The following is a 16090-nucleotide window of genomic DNA, read 5'->3' on the forward strand; positions in this document are numbered from 1 at the left end:
CATCTGTATGAGATGTCCACCTACAAAGTTGTCAAATGCTAGATAGAGGACTGTATTATAGGGAATTTTATGTTCAAAAACTTATATATAGGTATAATAAATGGTTGAGGAAAAAATCCAGATCATTAAATATCCTTGAAGTACATTAAAGTCAATGAAGCCTCAGGGATGCCTGATCCTATAAATAAGGGAATTCTCACCACTCGGCAGCCTCTTTTTTCTTAAATATTCATCCAGTTTAGACACATTCATCTTTTCTCTTCTACATATTTGCATTTTAGGAAGTTCCTTTACAGGCAGTTTGGGACTGTATAAGCAAGGGGATCTTCAACAAATGGTTTCGGTTTTATTTAAATGTTATATATTATGTATTTATTGACACATTCTTTGTACACTAAATTGTTAAAATTAAAATGAGTTACATATATTGTTCATGGAAATTCCCCTAATTGTCCTAACCGGTGCAAGACAGTAAAACAAACACAAACCTTTACCTCTGTCCTTTTGGGTTTCAGCTAATCTAATCCCCTGTCATCAATATGGTGGAAAATTTAGGGAACTACTTTGGAAATTTCACGCAACTATATAGGGGAAATCATGAATGTTTAACGCCTGAATTTGCAAAAAAAACCCTCAACACTGTTGAATCCTCAAATATAGAAATGAAAATCCATCCAAAATGTGTTAACTGAAATAAGTGGAAAATCTTAAACCATTGTAATTTTTATAACAGTATGTAATGAAGTCATGGAAAAGTACAGCACAGAAGTGGACCCTTTGGCCCATCTAGTCCATGCTGAAACCATTAAACTGCCTACTCCCATCAACCAGGCAGCAGCTATAGATAAAAGTACAGTCAACATTGCCAAAACATCGACTGTACCTTTTTCCATAAAAGCTGCCTGGCCTACTGATTCCCTCCAGCATTTTGTGTGTGTTGCCCTCATGTTCTCCTTAAATTTTCACCTTTCACCCTTAACCCATAAACCCTGGTTGTAATCCCACCCAACCTCAGTGATAAAAGCCTGCTTACATTTATCCTCTACAGAGCAAAACTGTGAATTCATTAAGTATGTAAGGATCTTATTAGCTGCTTCAGACATCCACTTTCATTACCATTGGCTTTGTGGAACGGTCCATGTAACAAGCCTTCCCTGGTAATTCTCCCCAACTCTTTCTGCGCTACATTGACGACTGCATTTGTCCTGCATAATGCACCCATGTTGAGCTAGTCAATTTCATCAACCTTGTCTCCACTTCCACCCTGCCCTTAAATTCACTTAGTCCACTTCTGACACCTCCCTCCCCTTTCTCACTCGCTTTATCTCCATTACTGGAGACAAACTATCCTCTGATATCTTTTATAAATCCACCAATTCCCACTGCTATCTTGACTATACTTCTTCCCACTCTGTTTCCCGTAAAAATGCCGTTCTCTTTTCTCAGTTCCTTCATCTCTGCTGTATCTATTCCCAGGATGAGGACTTCCATTCCAGGACATCAGAGGTGTCTTCCTTCTCCAGACAACAGGGTTTCCCTTCCTCCATCATTGATTCGGCCCTCACCCAACATCTTTTCCATTTCCCGTACATACGTGCTTACTCCATCTTCCTCCCAGCTTAACAGGGATAGAGTTCCTCTTGTCCTCACCTCTGCATCCAACACATCATTCTCCATAACTTCTACCACCTTTAATGGGATTCTACCACCAAACACATCTTAACTCCCCCCGTTCTCCGCTTTCCACAGTGAATTCTCACTCCGTGATTCCCTTGTCCATTCATCCCTCCCCACTAATCTCTCTCCCGGCACTTACCCCTGCAAGCGGCAGAAAGGCTGCACCTGCCCATTCATCTCCTGCCTCACCTCCATTCAGGGCCCCCAAGCAATCTTTCCAGGTGAGGCAGCACTTTACCTGTGAATCTGTTGGGGTCATCTGTTGTATCTGGTACTCCCAATGTGGCCTCCTCTTCAATGGTGAGACCTGACATAGATTATGAGGCTACTTTGTTGAGCACCTCAGCTCCATCTGCAAAAAAACAGAATTTCACAGTAGCCAACCATTTTAGTTCTCATCCCCATTCCTGTTCCGACATGTTGGTTCATGGCCTCCTCTTCTGCCACGATGAGGCCACTCTCAGGTTGGAGGAGCAACACTTCAGATCAATCTATATTATCTGCTGCCTAATGGCATGAACATTAATTAGATTAGATTATGAGGACACTCAGTCCTCATTTATTGTCATTTAGAAATGCATGCATTAAAAATTGATACAATGTTCCTCCAGTATGATATCACAGAAACACAAGACAGATCAAGACTAAAACTGACTAAAAACACATAATTATAACATATAGTTACAACAGTGCAAAAAAAACTGTAATTTGATAAAGAGCAGACCATGGGCACGGTAAAAAAAAGTCTCAAAGTCCCGATAGCCCCAACATCTCACGCAGACGGTAGGAGGGAGAAACTCTCCCCGCCATGAGCTTCCAGCGCCACAAACTTGCCAATGCAGCATCCTGGAAGCACCTGACCACAGTCGGACTCTGAGTCCGTCCAAAAACTACGAGCCTCTGACCTGCCCTCCGACACCGAGCACCATCTCTGCCGAGCGCTTCGACCCTGCCCCGGCTGCCAAGCAACAAGCAAAGCCGAGGATTCGGGGCCTTCCCCTCCGGAGATTTCGGATCACACAGTAGCAGCGGCAGCGAAACAGGCATTTCAGAAGTTTCACCAGATGTTCCTCCGTGCTCTCACGTCTGCCTCCATCAAATCAGAATTATGCACGGCACCCTACTTGACAGATTACAGATATTCATCACCGGAGAGGCCATGTGCGCTGCATCGCGTCGCCATCTTCTCCTCCCACCTCCTTCTGACTTCTCCACCTTCCGGTAATTTTCCGCTTCTTCAGTCATAGTCATAGTCATACTTCGTTGATCCCGGGGGAAATTGGTTTTCGTTACAGTTGCACCATAAATAATTAAACAGTAATAAAACCATAAATAGTTAAATAGTAATATGTAAATTATGCCAGGAAATAAGTCCAGGACCTCACCTCTCCTATCAGATTCCTTCTTCTTCAGCCCTTTGCCTTTTCCACTTATCACCTGCCAGCTTCTTACTTCATCACCCCTCCTCCACCCACCTAACTTCACCTATCACCTTCTTCCCCTCGCCCCATTTTCTTATTCTGGCACCTTTCCTGGCCTGATGAAGGATCTTGGCCTGAATCATCAACTGTTTATTCATTTCTATAGATGTTGCATGAGCTGCTGAGTTCCTCCAGCATTTTGTAGGTGTTGCTCTGGATTTCCAGCATCTGTAGGATCTCGTGCCTATTCATAACTATAAATACAACTTTGTAGGAAAGAGCCAGAGTATAGCAAGAATATATTTAGGAATAGAAAAATTCTATTGTCTGATAAATCTCTCACATTTTGACAATCCTTCCGATCCTCCTTCTCTCCACATCATTGTAAAACTTCTTCCATTCATTTTGTGTCTTTTATAACACCAACCAAGCTTTCCAAAGCACCTTCAATCAGATGAAATAGTTTTGAACTGACTCTAAATCAGATGCTGCATGATCTGCTGAGTGCTTCTGTTACTTTTCAATTTCAGTCAGCATTGTTATAAAGGAGACAGCAGCTAATTTTCATGTATTGAAGTACCACAATCACCAATGAGAAAATGACAAACATTATGGCTTAGTGAAGTTGGTCGAGGAATAAATATTGACCAGTATTAGAGAGGGAACTCCTCTGATATATCAAAAGATCACTGAGACCCCTGATTCTTTCCCAATAATAAGTGTCTTGTGTAATATTGTTGTTCCTTTTCACACGTTGTGCCACATCGGGTGACAACCTTACTGTTTCTTTTAGCATTTGTCTGGTTTTTTTTATGAGGGAAAGTTGCTAGCTCAACAGCCAACCCAGCACAGATGGAAAGCGTGCAAGGAGCCGGCTGGATTCGATCCTGGGACCCCTCACCTCAAAGTCCAGTGTGGGTGCCACTAGACCACTTGCAATATTGATAGGGAGCAATCATGGTTAGCTGTCTTATAGCTGTACTACTTTAAGGATTTTACCACATGACAAACTGCTCTCTGTGCTGTGGGATGTTCCATTGGTTGTCTAACTCTAGGGAGAAAGCCACTGGAAGAAATATTGTCATGACATTCTAAGCTTTTGTTTTATTTAATCAATTATCTTTGTTGTTAGTTTCAATTAACAAGTATTTCCCAATGGCATTGTAATGGTGCCAGTAGCACTGGTTGGTGAGCACTGGGCCTTATCTCCCCAACAGAGATAAAGCATCTATGTGCATTGAAATGTATGTGCATTGGCAGATAACAAGCAGTGAGATGCAGTTTTGAAAGTATATGATAGAACAAATGAATGCACCCAGGCTACTAAGTTCCCAGACAAATATTATTTGTCTGAACATTGGAGAAAGTCAAAGGAAATGTATACACTGTATGTACTGTATATTGAGTTGGTTTTGACAGATAACCCAGAGTAGTTAGATATTACTGATTCTCAATGGTCACAGGGGTTGTAAACTTTACCACTCCAGAAAGACTTTAAACAATGTAATTCATCTAGAAAAAGTTGGTCATCATCAGTTCTTTAGATGCAACCAAGACTGGGGAGAATTCTTTGATACTTCCTTCATGGAGATAAGATTCCTAGAAGGTGATTAGCCTTGCAGATTTGAAAAATTCACTCAACAGTGACTGGATTATCTGTGGAATCTGAGAGTCACACTAAGGGATTAGCTACTTTGTGAGAAGTAATAACTCTGGAAGCATGTAGAATTTGACTCAAAGTAGTGGAGATATCTAAAGCTAGGCTACTAACCTTGGATGCCAACAGTATGAAGTAAGTTGCTGAAACACAGGACAAAAAGATTGAACAGGGAAAGCCAATGTAGCTTCGGTATTGCAAGTAATGTGGATGGCAACATTGCAGGTGTGAAAAAAAGCCCTACATTTGAAAATGCATGCAGATAACGGGTTGAAAAATAATTCTACAAAAAACACATAATTGTGACAACATCAAAAGTCCTTGTGGTGGATGAGTTGACCTGCTGTTAGAACCAGATACAGAGTAGCGGTTGGAAACAATATACTTAATGTCAATGTAATCAGTTCTACATAAGGCGCAGTATTAGATGTATTTACATTAATTTATGCAACTGATTGGTGAAGATATAATTTTTTTTCAGTGAACAAGGAAATCATAATTACCCTGGAGTCCCAAATGAAAGGCAATAGGGTTCACCCACCAAGGTATGCTCCAGTGACTCTCAGGAAGAAACTTAAAAAGCCATGCCGGGAAGACTGACAGAGGTAGAGATTATAGTCCAGTAGCCATGCCAACCTCCTGGGTATCTAGCTTGGTGTTCAGAGACATATTAGCTAGTCAAGTGTTTTTTGGCCCACTAGGGGATCAGCTATTCTGGATTGGGTGTTGTGCAATGAACCGGAATTGATTAGAGAGCTTAAGGGAAAAGATCCCTTAAGAACAAATGATCATAATATGATCTAATTCATCCTGAGATTTGAGAAGAAGCTAAAGTCAGTTATACCAGTATTACAGTGGAGTAAAGGGAATTACAGAGGCATGAGACAGGAGTTGGCCAGAATTGATTGGAAAAGAACACTGGCAGGGATGATGGCAGAGCAGCAATGGCTGGAATTTCTGGAAGCAATTCGGAAGGCACAGGATATGTACATCCCAAAGAGGAAGAAGTACTCTAAAGGCAAGATGACACAACTGTGGCTAACAAGAAAAGTCAAAGCCAAAATAAAAGCCAATGAGAGGGCATATAATAGAGCAAAAATTAGTGGAAAGCTAGAGGATTGGGAAACTTTCAAAAAAACAACAGAATGCAACTAAAAAAATTCACTGTGAAGGTAAAGATGGTATATGAAAGTAAGCTAGACGGTAATATTAAACCAAAAGTTTCTTCAGATACAAAAAGTGTAAATGAGAGGTGAGTGGATATTGGTGGAAAACAATGTTGGAGAGGTAGTAATGGGTGACAGAGAAATTCTTCACTCATAGTCATAGTCATAGTCATACTTTATTGATCCCAGGGGAAACTGGTTTTTGTTACAGTTGCACCATAAATAATAAATAGTAATAGAACCATAAATAGTTAAATAGTAATATGTAAATTACGCCAGTAAATGACAAAGTAAGTCCAGGACCAGCCTATTGGCTCAGGATGTCTGACCCTCCAAGGGAGGAGTTGTAAAGTTTGATGGCCACAGGCAGGAATGACTTCCTATGACGCTCTGTGCTGCATCTCGGTGGAATGAGTCTCTGGCTGAATGTACTCCTGTGCATAACCAGTCCATTATGTAGTGGATGGGAGACATTGCCCAAGATGGCATGCAACTTAGACAGTATCCTCTTTTCAGACACCACCGTGAGAGAGTCCAGTTCCATCCCCACAACATCACTGGCCTTATGAATGAGTCTGTTGGTGTCTGCTGCCCCAGCACACAACGGCAAACATGATAGCACTGGCTACCACAGACTCGTAGAGCATCACTGTGGAAGACACTAGCAGTACGGTGGAAGTTCCAGGTGTCAGGGGTCATGAAGTGTATGAAGTTACTATTACTAGAAAAGGTTCTTGGGAAACTGAAAGGTCTGAAGGTAAATAAGTCACCAGGACCAGATGGTGTACATCCCAGGGTTCTGAAAGAGGTGGCTAAAGAGATTGTGGAAGCATTAGTAATGATCTTTCATGAATCACTAGATTCTGGAATGGTTCTGGAAGACTAGAAAATTGCAAATGTCACTCCACTCTTCAAGAAGGGAAAGAGGCAGAAGAAAAGAAATTATAGGCCAGCTAGTCTGACCTCAGTGCTTAGGAAGATGTTGGAGTTGTTTATTAAGGATGAGAATTCAGGGTACTTGGAAACATATGATAAAATAGGCTGTAGTCAGCATGGATTTCTCAAGGGAAAATCTTGCCTGACAAACCCATTGGAATTCTTCAAAGAAATAACAAGCAGGATATACAAAGGAGAATCGGTTGATGATGTGTACTTGGATTTTCAGAAAGCCACATATGAGGCTGCTTAACAAGCTACAAGCCTATGGTATTACAGGAAAGATTCTAGCATGGATAAAGCAGTGGCTGATAGCAAGAGGGAAAGAGTGGGAATAAAGGGAGACTTTTCTGGTTGCCTATAATAACTAGTGATGTTCCACAGGGGTCTGTGTTGTGACCTATTCTTTTAATGTTATATATCAATGACTTAGATGATGGATTGATGGTTCTGTTGCAAAGCCTGCAGACGGTGTGAACATAGGTGGAGGGGCAGGTAGTTTTGAGGAAGTAGGGAGGCTACAAAAGGCCTTAGATAGATTAAGAAAGTGGGCAAAAAAATGGCAGATGGAATACAGTGTTGGGAAGTGTATTGTCATGCAGTTTGGTTGATGAAATGAAAGGGTTGACTATTTTCTGAATGGAGAGAAAATACAAAAAAACTGAAGCACAAAGGGAGGATTTAATGCTGAGACTTTATAAAGCATAGGTGATGCCTCACTTGGAGTATTGTGAACAGTTTTGGGCCCCTTATCTTAGAAAGAATGTGCTGAAACTGGAGATGGTCCAAAGGAGGTTCAAGAAAATGATTCCAGGATAGAATGGCTAGTCATATGAAGACCGTTTGATAGCTCAGGGTCTGTACTCACTAGAATACCGAAAAATGAGGGGTGACCTAATTGAAACCGAATGAATGGTGAAAGGCCTTGATAGAGTGGATGTGGTGAGGCTGTTTCTTATGTATGTGAGAGTCTAAGACCAGAGGACACAACCTCAGAATAGAGGGGCGTCTTTAGAATGGAAATGAGGAAGAATTTCTTTCGCCAGAGAGTGCTGAATCTCTGTGGAGGCCAAGCCTTTATGAAAATTTGAGGCAGAGATTGATAGATACTTGATTGGTCAGGGCGTGTAAAGATACGGGCAGAAGGCAGGAGATTGGGGCTGAGAGGAAAATTGGATCGGCCATGATGGGTCAAATAGCCTAATTTTGCTCCTATATCTTATGGTGTTATGGTCTTATGGACAAGAAATTGCCCAGGTACATGTGATCTTAATGAAACTCTCATGAAGAACATGAATATGTTAGAAAATATTTTGTCAGACATGCAGATGGCAAAAAAAAAATGTGGAGGTGCAAGATGTAAGTAATGCTTTCTGACACTAGAACTTGATAAGCAGTGCTAGGTGTTAACCTAACTTGCAGCATTGATGAAGTGGAGATATTTTGTGAAATAATCAAGAGTTAAGCACTACGTTAGCTCCAAAGCTGAAGTTGTGGAGTCACGATAAAAGGTTGAACAGGCTGGGTCCGAACTCTGCAGGGATCAGGACAAAATAGACATTGAGGAGAAGTTTCCCCTCGGGGGGAACCTAGAACAAAAGAAGGGGAACAAATTTAAATTAAAGGTGAAATATTTACGGGGAACCTAAGGGGGAACTTCTCCTCTCAGAGGGCCGTGCAAGTGTGGAACGAGCTGCCAGCAGAAGTGATGGATGTAGGCTCGATAACAACATTTAAGAGAAGTTTGGATAAGTACATACTATACAGTAGATGGGATGGATATTGAGGGTGATAGCCCAGGTGCAGGTTGATGGGACTAGGCAGATTACAGTTCAGCATGGGCTAGATGGGCTGAAAGGCCTGTTCTGTGCTATAGTGCTCTATGACTATGAGAATTTTTCTTCACAGATTATGTATTTTTGTAATTATTTACCTTAGAAAGCTGTAAAAATGAAGATACTGAATATACTCAAAAATGAAACAAACAAGTGTTTAGCCTACAGGGGAGTAAGGTTTATGGGAACTGGATTAAAATCAAGATTGTGATGGCGCAGCGGTTGGCACAATGCTTTTGCAGCTCGGGGCATCAGCGTTTGGAGTTCAATCTTGGCATCCTATGTAAGGAGTTGCTGTTAAAACACTGGGGGATCTCAGCAGTTCAGGCGGCAGGGGGATGTTGCTGGAATAGAAAGGTAGGGGGAGGGGAAGGAGGTTAGCTGGAAGGTGAAGCCAAGAGGGTGGGAAAGGTCAAGGGGTAGAGTAGAAGTAATCTGATTGGACAGGAGAGTAGATCTAGGTGAAAGGGAAGGAGGAGGGGACCCGGAGGGAAGTGATAGACAAGTGAGAAGAAGTAAAATGTCCACCTTTCTATTCCAGCATCTTCCCCTTCCATCTCAGTCCTGAAGAAAGGTCTTGGCCCGAAACATCAACTATCTATCCATTTTCATAGATACTGCCTGATCTATTGAGTTCCTCCAGCATTTTTTGTGTGTTGCTTTGTATTCCAGCATCTGCAGACTTTCCTGAGTTTATATATTGTTTCTGTAGCTCCTCCCAGTGGAATGCGTAGGTTTTTCCCAGGTCCTCTGGTTTCCTCCCACAGTCCAAAGACATACCGGGTAGGTTACTTGGTCATTGTAAACTGTTCCATGATTAGGTAAGGGTTAAACCAGTGATGTTGGGAGTTGCTGGGCAGTGCAGCTTGAAGAGCCATAAGGGCCTATTCCACGTGGTGTTCCTAAAAAATAAAATAAACCAAGTCAGCCTTGTTCTTACTGAATCGTGGAGCAGATTTGAGGCACTTCCTGTTCCCATTTCTTAAGTTCTTAAAATGCATGGCTCAATATCAAAATCATATTTGTCAAATGTAAGTAACATAATCTGCTTTTGTGGTGCTCTGATACTGAAATTACTTTCCCACCTGTAGAAGTTTTGGACAACCAACAATGGCAGGAAACTGTAAATTCAGTAAGAGGACTTGCAAGGTGCTGTGTTGGTGAAAGTTGTACCCAATGAAAGACTACTATCGGGAGGATGAGGAAAATTGTGGGGTAAGTATTGTTTACCATTGGATCATAGCAATATATCTAGCTATTTATTCCATTTTCTTTTGTATTGCAAACATTTGTCTCTTCCTAAATAATAGAATGATTTTGTTAGGGATCGTTATTGGGAGGATGAACAGTGTTGGATGGCATAAATATGAATGAACTAAAATGAGAACCAGTCTTCAGAAAATAAAACCTTAACTTCCAACGGATATTTTGTGGCTAGTGAAACAATCAAGGGTTGTGGGACAGCCTGATTCTGTTACACTGAAACTACATTGGGGAAGACAATAGATGAATGTTCCTGCTATTAACACATTGTTCAGAATAGGCCCACTCTGAACAACGAACGAAAGCGGTATATTTTGAGGATCTGGAGTTCTGCTAGTTGGGATGTGCCACCATTATAAATTATGTTAGTTTGAAAATTGACCTGACTATATTCCAAACTTTAGAATTAATAGGTGATTATAGAAATTGAAACAGTAGTTAATCATTTATTGTTATCTTTGTGTTAAAAGTATTAAACATTGTGTCAGGAGGGTGAGATTCTCTTGGATTTTTCTGGACTTTCTCTCTCCTGGAGGTCTGCTATCTGAATAAAAACCTTTATATTTCCCAGTTTCAGCTTCCAGTTTTAATCAGTCACCTCCGATATGATCATGATTTATCGGAATGATCACTGGACAGGTTTGTGCTACTTTTCCAACATATGACTGTTTGAAAATGCTTACGTATACTTCAACAAGAAAAGTAAAATGGAAAAGAAAATTAAGATAATTTTGGAAGAACTTATGATTTATGTTTGTTCTGATAAAAGTTCCTCTCTGTCTGACGTACCCCGTGAGAAACAATGTTTTTTATCATAAGAAAATTCTGTATGTTATATGAGACTGCATCAGTAAAATAAATGTGTAACCATTTAACAAGTGCTATTGGTTATGTTAGCCTAAAGATAAGAATGAAAATATTGGGGGTGCCACAGTAGCATAGCAGTTAGTGCAACGCTACTACAGCTTGGGGTGTTACATTTCTGGCGCCATTTGTAAGGAGTTTGTGTGTTCTCCCTGTGACTGCGGGGGTTTCCTCCAGGTGCTCCTGTTTCCTCCCACAGCCCAAAGACGTATCGGTTAATGGGTTAATTGGTCATTGTAAATTGTCCTGTGATTAGGTCAGAGTTAATTAGGTGGGTTGCTGGACAGTGCGACTTGTTGGGCCAGAAGGGCCTGTTCCATGTTGTATCTTTAAATAAATAAGCCCATTTAAAAATAGACTTTAGTCCTTAGAGCAGATGAGTTCCTGCAGCCAGTGAAAATATTATGGAGTGTACTTAACTACAATGGAATCCTTTTATAATGAAACCTTCTTTACCATAATGGACTCTTTATTGCATGTCCAACCTGACCCCATCCATGTGCCCTTACATCCCCCTTTTTTATGAGTATTTTGTACACATGTGATACTAACCAATAGCAATGAAATTAAAAAACATCAGAAATGACTTGAAGTGCAGGGCCCTGTAGTTAGATTGAAATGCAGAATAGTAAAAGATATTTCAGAATGCTCGCCATTAATCATGCATTTTCTTTTGTTATATTTGAAGATTTTGTAGTTATCTCATTGAACATTTACAAATAAATTGCAGACACCAGCAATAACAAGTTCGCTTCTGCTACTCCCTCCTTCCCTCTCTCCACTGATGCACCTATTTTTTTCCATCTCCCTTCCATGGCACCTGTCCTTTGAGTGCTTCTCTGGATCCATTTAGTGCTTGCATACTACCACCTAGTGCATATCAACAGTCTTTCCCCCAACTTGTATGACTCAGTCCACAGATTAGATAAAGCCAAAAATTCTCCAATCACTTAATAATCATTTTGTGAGACACAATAGTCTTTCCTCCAATTTGTATGACTCAGTTCACAGATTAGATAAAGCCAAAAATCCTCCAATCATTTAATAATCGTTTTGTGAGACACTATAGTTCTTTTTGATGGAAAAAGCAGCATGAGTTGGGGCTCTTTCTCAGTCAAAGTTGGGCTGTGCTTGAAGCAGCAACATTTTATGGGACATTTCCAGCATGGTGTCAGACTGGAATACCAACCCGGTGAGTGAGTGATTTATTTTTATCTGTGGCTCGCCGCCCCTCTCCTTGCATTGCCAACTCTGCCCAATGCACACTTCATCTCTCGTCTGTATAACAACATATCCGACTTCTTGCCCAAACGACATCCCAATTTAAGGTTTCTGAATCCATTGATTTCACATACACACTCCTTCAACCTACACCGAAGAAAATTCTGCCCCCTGATCTTCTTCCCACTCTGAAATATCTAATTGCCAGTGCCTTATTCCCCATTCAGTATTTCCAACCACTGATCTTTGATATCCCTGAACAAATTGCACAAATACTGTTGCCAGTTGTGCTCTTGACAATCTCCAAGATGCTGAACTCATTCTCCAGCTCCCAATTTCTTCCAAGATTCTGGTCCCAATCGCAGTCTCCTTATTTCTTCCAAAACGTCTGTCCTGATCCTGATTTCCCCATTTCCCTCTTCTGTAGCTCAGTCCACATCCTGGAACTCAGACAAGGAAAGGAATACAAGATGGGAAATTTTCAGTTCTGAAAGCATGGGTCGCTGGTCATTTATACATAAGGCAGACATCCCACCTCTCCCAGAACTTCCGGGAGTCTCCCGCATATTAATAGTGGCTCCCTGATGCCCGCAAATTATATACAATATCACAGAAATCAATTTTTTTGAGAGCGAGTGAGAGAAAAGCAAGAGAGAGCGCGAGAGCAAGAGTGAAGGTAAGCGAGTGTGCGAGCGAGCGAGAAAGCAAGCGAGAGTGAAAGCAAGCGAGAGAGGGAGAGAGCGAGCGAGAGAGGAAGCAAGCAAGAGCACTTGAGAGCGCGCGAGCGACCACGAGAGAGAGAGCGTGCGCGAGCGAGAGTGCGCCATTGTAGAGTGTTCCAAAAAAAAATAAAACGTACGTCACCCCAGACTACACTAAAGTGTACCCTCGCCTAATAGGGGTCAAAATAATGACAGTGTTGCTCGTTGCACTGTTTGCAACAGTGACTTTTCTATTGCCCATGGTGGGTTAAGACTGTAAAAGGCATGTTGATGTGAGTTTAACAGGTGTCATTCGTTCATTAGCATAGCGAACATTATTTAAACTAGCTGGCCAGCTGCTAAGGAGCTACTCTATTGCAGACATCCCACCTCTCCCGGAAGTCTCCCGCAAATTGATGGTGCTACCTCCCTGAAATGAGATTTTGCAGGGTGGGATGTCTGCATAAGGCCTTTGTTGTTAAGGTGAATTGTCATTTTTGGACATGTTTTTATAATCTTTCACCCTGTTATACATACAGCTTTAATAGAAAACTGACATGATTTGGACCAACAGTCTAAACTCTAACATAGATTATGCAGCTAAGAGAGACAAGGAAAGGGAAAGACAATGTCCTCCACTGCACGGTGCCTCCTGAAAACCCAAATCTGGAAGCACACTGTTCAGAGAAAAATGCAAGCTCATATTTATCGTAACCACTAGCATTTTCTATGCTGCATTAATTTAGTTTTTTATCTCTATTTCCACAAATATGATTTATTGCTTAGTTTTATAAGAAAACAACATAGTTAATAGGGAATTGATTAAACAACACCCAGGTAATTTATTGCAGTGTGATATGGTGCATAGAGTCATAATTCAAAACCAGCAAAATATAAATGTACAGACCTGAGGGCCAGACGCACAGATCTTCTTTGTTGTCTAAACAGAGGTGGAAATATATAGCCAGTCTTGAAAGCCAAAATTCCTGCTGAAGCAGAGGGAGTTCGGATTTGGACTAGAGGAGAATTTCCAGCATGCACTGTCACTGAAACGTGCTCTGCTACAAATCACAGGGCTGAATTGTTTAAATATATAGGAGAGTTCTCAAGCATTTCCCCCTTCATTTGGTGTGCCAAAACAGCATGTTTGGAGTGAGGCTGGAAATGAGGTGTGGAGGGTGAGGAAGAAGAAATGGGGCAGTATATGAAGTGGTCAGAACTTTCACTTTGCCTCTACGTTAATGCTAAAAAGAAAGCAACGGTAGATTTCTGGCAGAAGGCAGATTAAACATTGTAGCACTTTTTTTGTATACTGTACTTCAATGAAGTAGTGAATTCAGTTTGCAAAATACATAAGGGGTCCCTTTCACACAAGGCATTCTTCACACCTATCTGTCCATTATTTAAATAAGAAAGTTACGAAGTAGCGCAGACTCTATTATATTTCTAATTCAGTCAATCGAAGATATAGAACACCTAAATTATAAATAAATACTAAGACATCCCTCATAACCAGTGTTAACAGTAGGAAAGACAGAAATGTGAGCCTCTGGACCCTTCCGGTAATTAAAATGAGCCACCTGCCGCCAAACTCAAACTCTAGTGAACAGATTGCCATTGTCCGTAGCATCTGGTGACATATTATGATCTTGTCATGAGAGTACAGGCACCCACATTCCGTCAGTCCAAGTGAAGGTATATCATCAGTGCTAAGAATCAAAATCCACCATTCAAGTGATGTATTTTGGACATATCCCTGAATCTTTCGCACTGGAAAATTAGATGACCTATTGTGAATTTGTACGTTCACACAGTATTATCAACTGGAACATCAGGACTGCAGGATCTCAACCTGAAACCACAACTTACTCACTGCCTCCACAGATGCTGTGTTTCTCCAGCCATTTGTTTTTTTTAATCAATTGAAACTGCATCATTCCTTTGCATCCGTCTTCACATAAATTGCTCTTCACAATTAACCTTGATAAACTTCTCACACTGGGACAAGTTTACATCCTTCCCTAGCACATCTTAAACTTCCCTAAAATAAATATGTTCCTGAAATGGGTGACATTACTTACAATGCCAGGACAATTTACCACCATTCTTCAAGTTAACTATTCGGACTAATTTGGGTGGAAGTATATGCATTTCTTTGGTGTATAAAAATAATAGATCTGTTGAAATTTAATATATTCCTTAATATAATATACAGCATATGTTCCTAAATATTTAGGGTCACTGCATCCAATAAAAATCTACAGAATTTATTTCTTACAAAATACTTGCATAACATGTTTAAAATAAAACACATGCTGGAATTCTGAAATACAAACAAAATGCTAGAAATACACATAGCACCTGGCTGCATTTTTTTTAGATTATGAGAACACTCAGTCCTCTTTTATTGTCATTTAGAAATGATACATGCATTAAGAAATGATACAATGTTTCTCCTGAGTGGTATCACAGAAGACAGGACAAACCAAAGATTAACACTGACAGAACCACATAATTATAACATATAGTTACAGCAGTGCAAAACAGTACCATAATTTGATAAAGAACAGACTATGGGCATGGTAAATAAAGTCTCAAGTCCCGATCGACTCCCGAGTCCCCGATAGCAGGCAGCAAAAGGGAGAAACTCCCTGCCATAAACCTCCAAGGCACCAACGACTGCTGATGTCTTGGAAGCAGCCGACCACAGCCGAAACCGAATCCGTCCATCCGAAAACTTCGAGCCTCCGACCAGCCCCTCCGATACAGCCTCCCGAGTGCCATCCTCTGCTGAGCGCCTTTGACTTAGCCCCGGCCGCCGAAGCAAGCAAAGCCGAGGATTCGGGGCCTTCTGCTCCGGAGATTCCAGTTACCACACAGTAGCAGCGGCAGCGAAGTGAGCATTTCAGAAGTTTCTCCAGATGTTCCTCCGTACTCTCTCGTCTGTCTCCATCAAATCAGAATTGTGCACGGTCCCCTACTTGACAGATTACAGATATCATTCACCGGAGAGGCTGCACGTGCTGCATTTGTGGAAAGAGAAAGAGATTTAATATTTAAAGTCAAAGATACTTGGCCAGAACTGTGAAAGAGAGTAAACAAATCACCCAGCCCTATTTTCGCCATGGATGTACAAACCCTTCACCCGCCTTTCCAAACAAGGATGGTCTGAGGGCCCTCTGTTTCCTTCCACCAACACACCAGTTTGCCTGGAGACACAAGAGACTGCGGATGCTGGAATCCAGAGCAAGTAAACCAAACAGCTGGAGGAACTCAATGGGTCGAGTTGCATCTGTGGCTGGAAAGAAATTGTCACAGTTTCAGGTCAAGACCCCGCATCATAGCACGT

This window comes from Mobula birostris, chromosome 12, assembly GCF_030028105.1.
Source record: "Mobula birostris isolate sMobBir1 chromosome 12, sMobBir1.hap1, whole genome shotgun sequence".
Classification (NCBI taxonomy): domain Eukaryota; kingdom Metazoa; phylum Chordata; class Chondrichthyes; order Myliobatiformes; family Myliobatidae; genus Mobula; species Mobula birostris.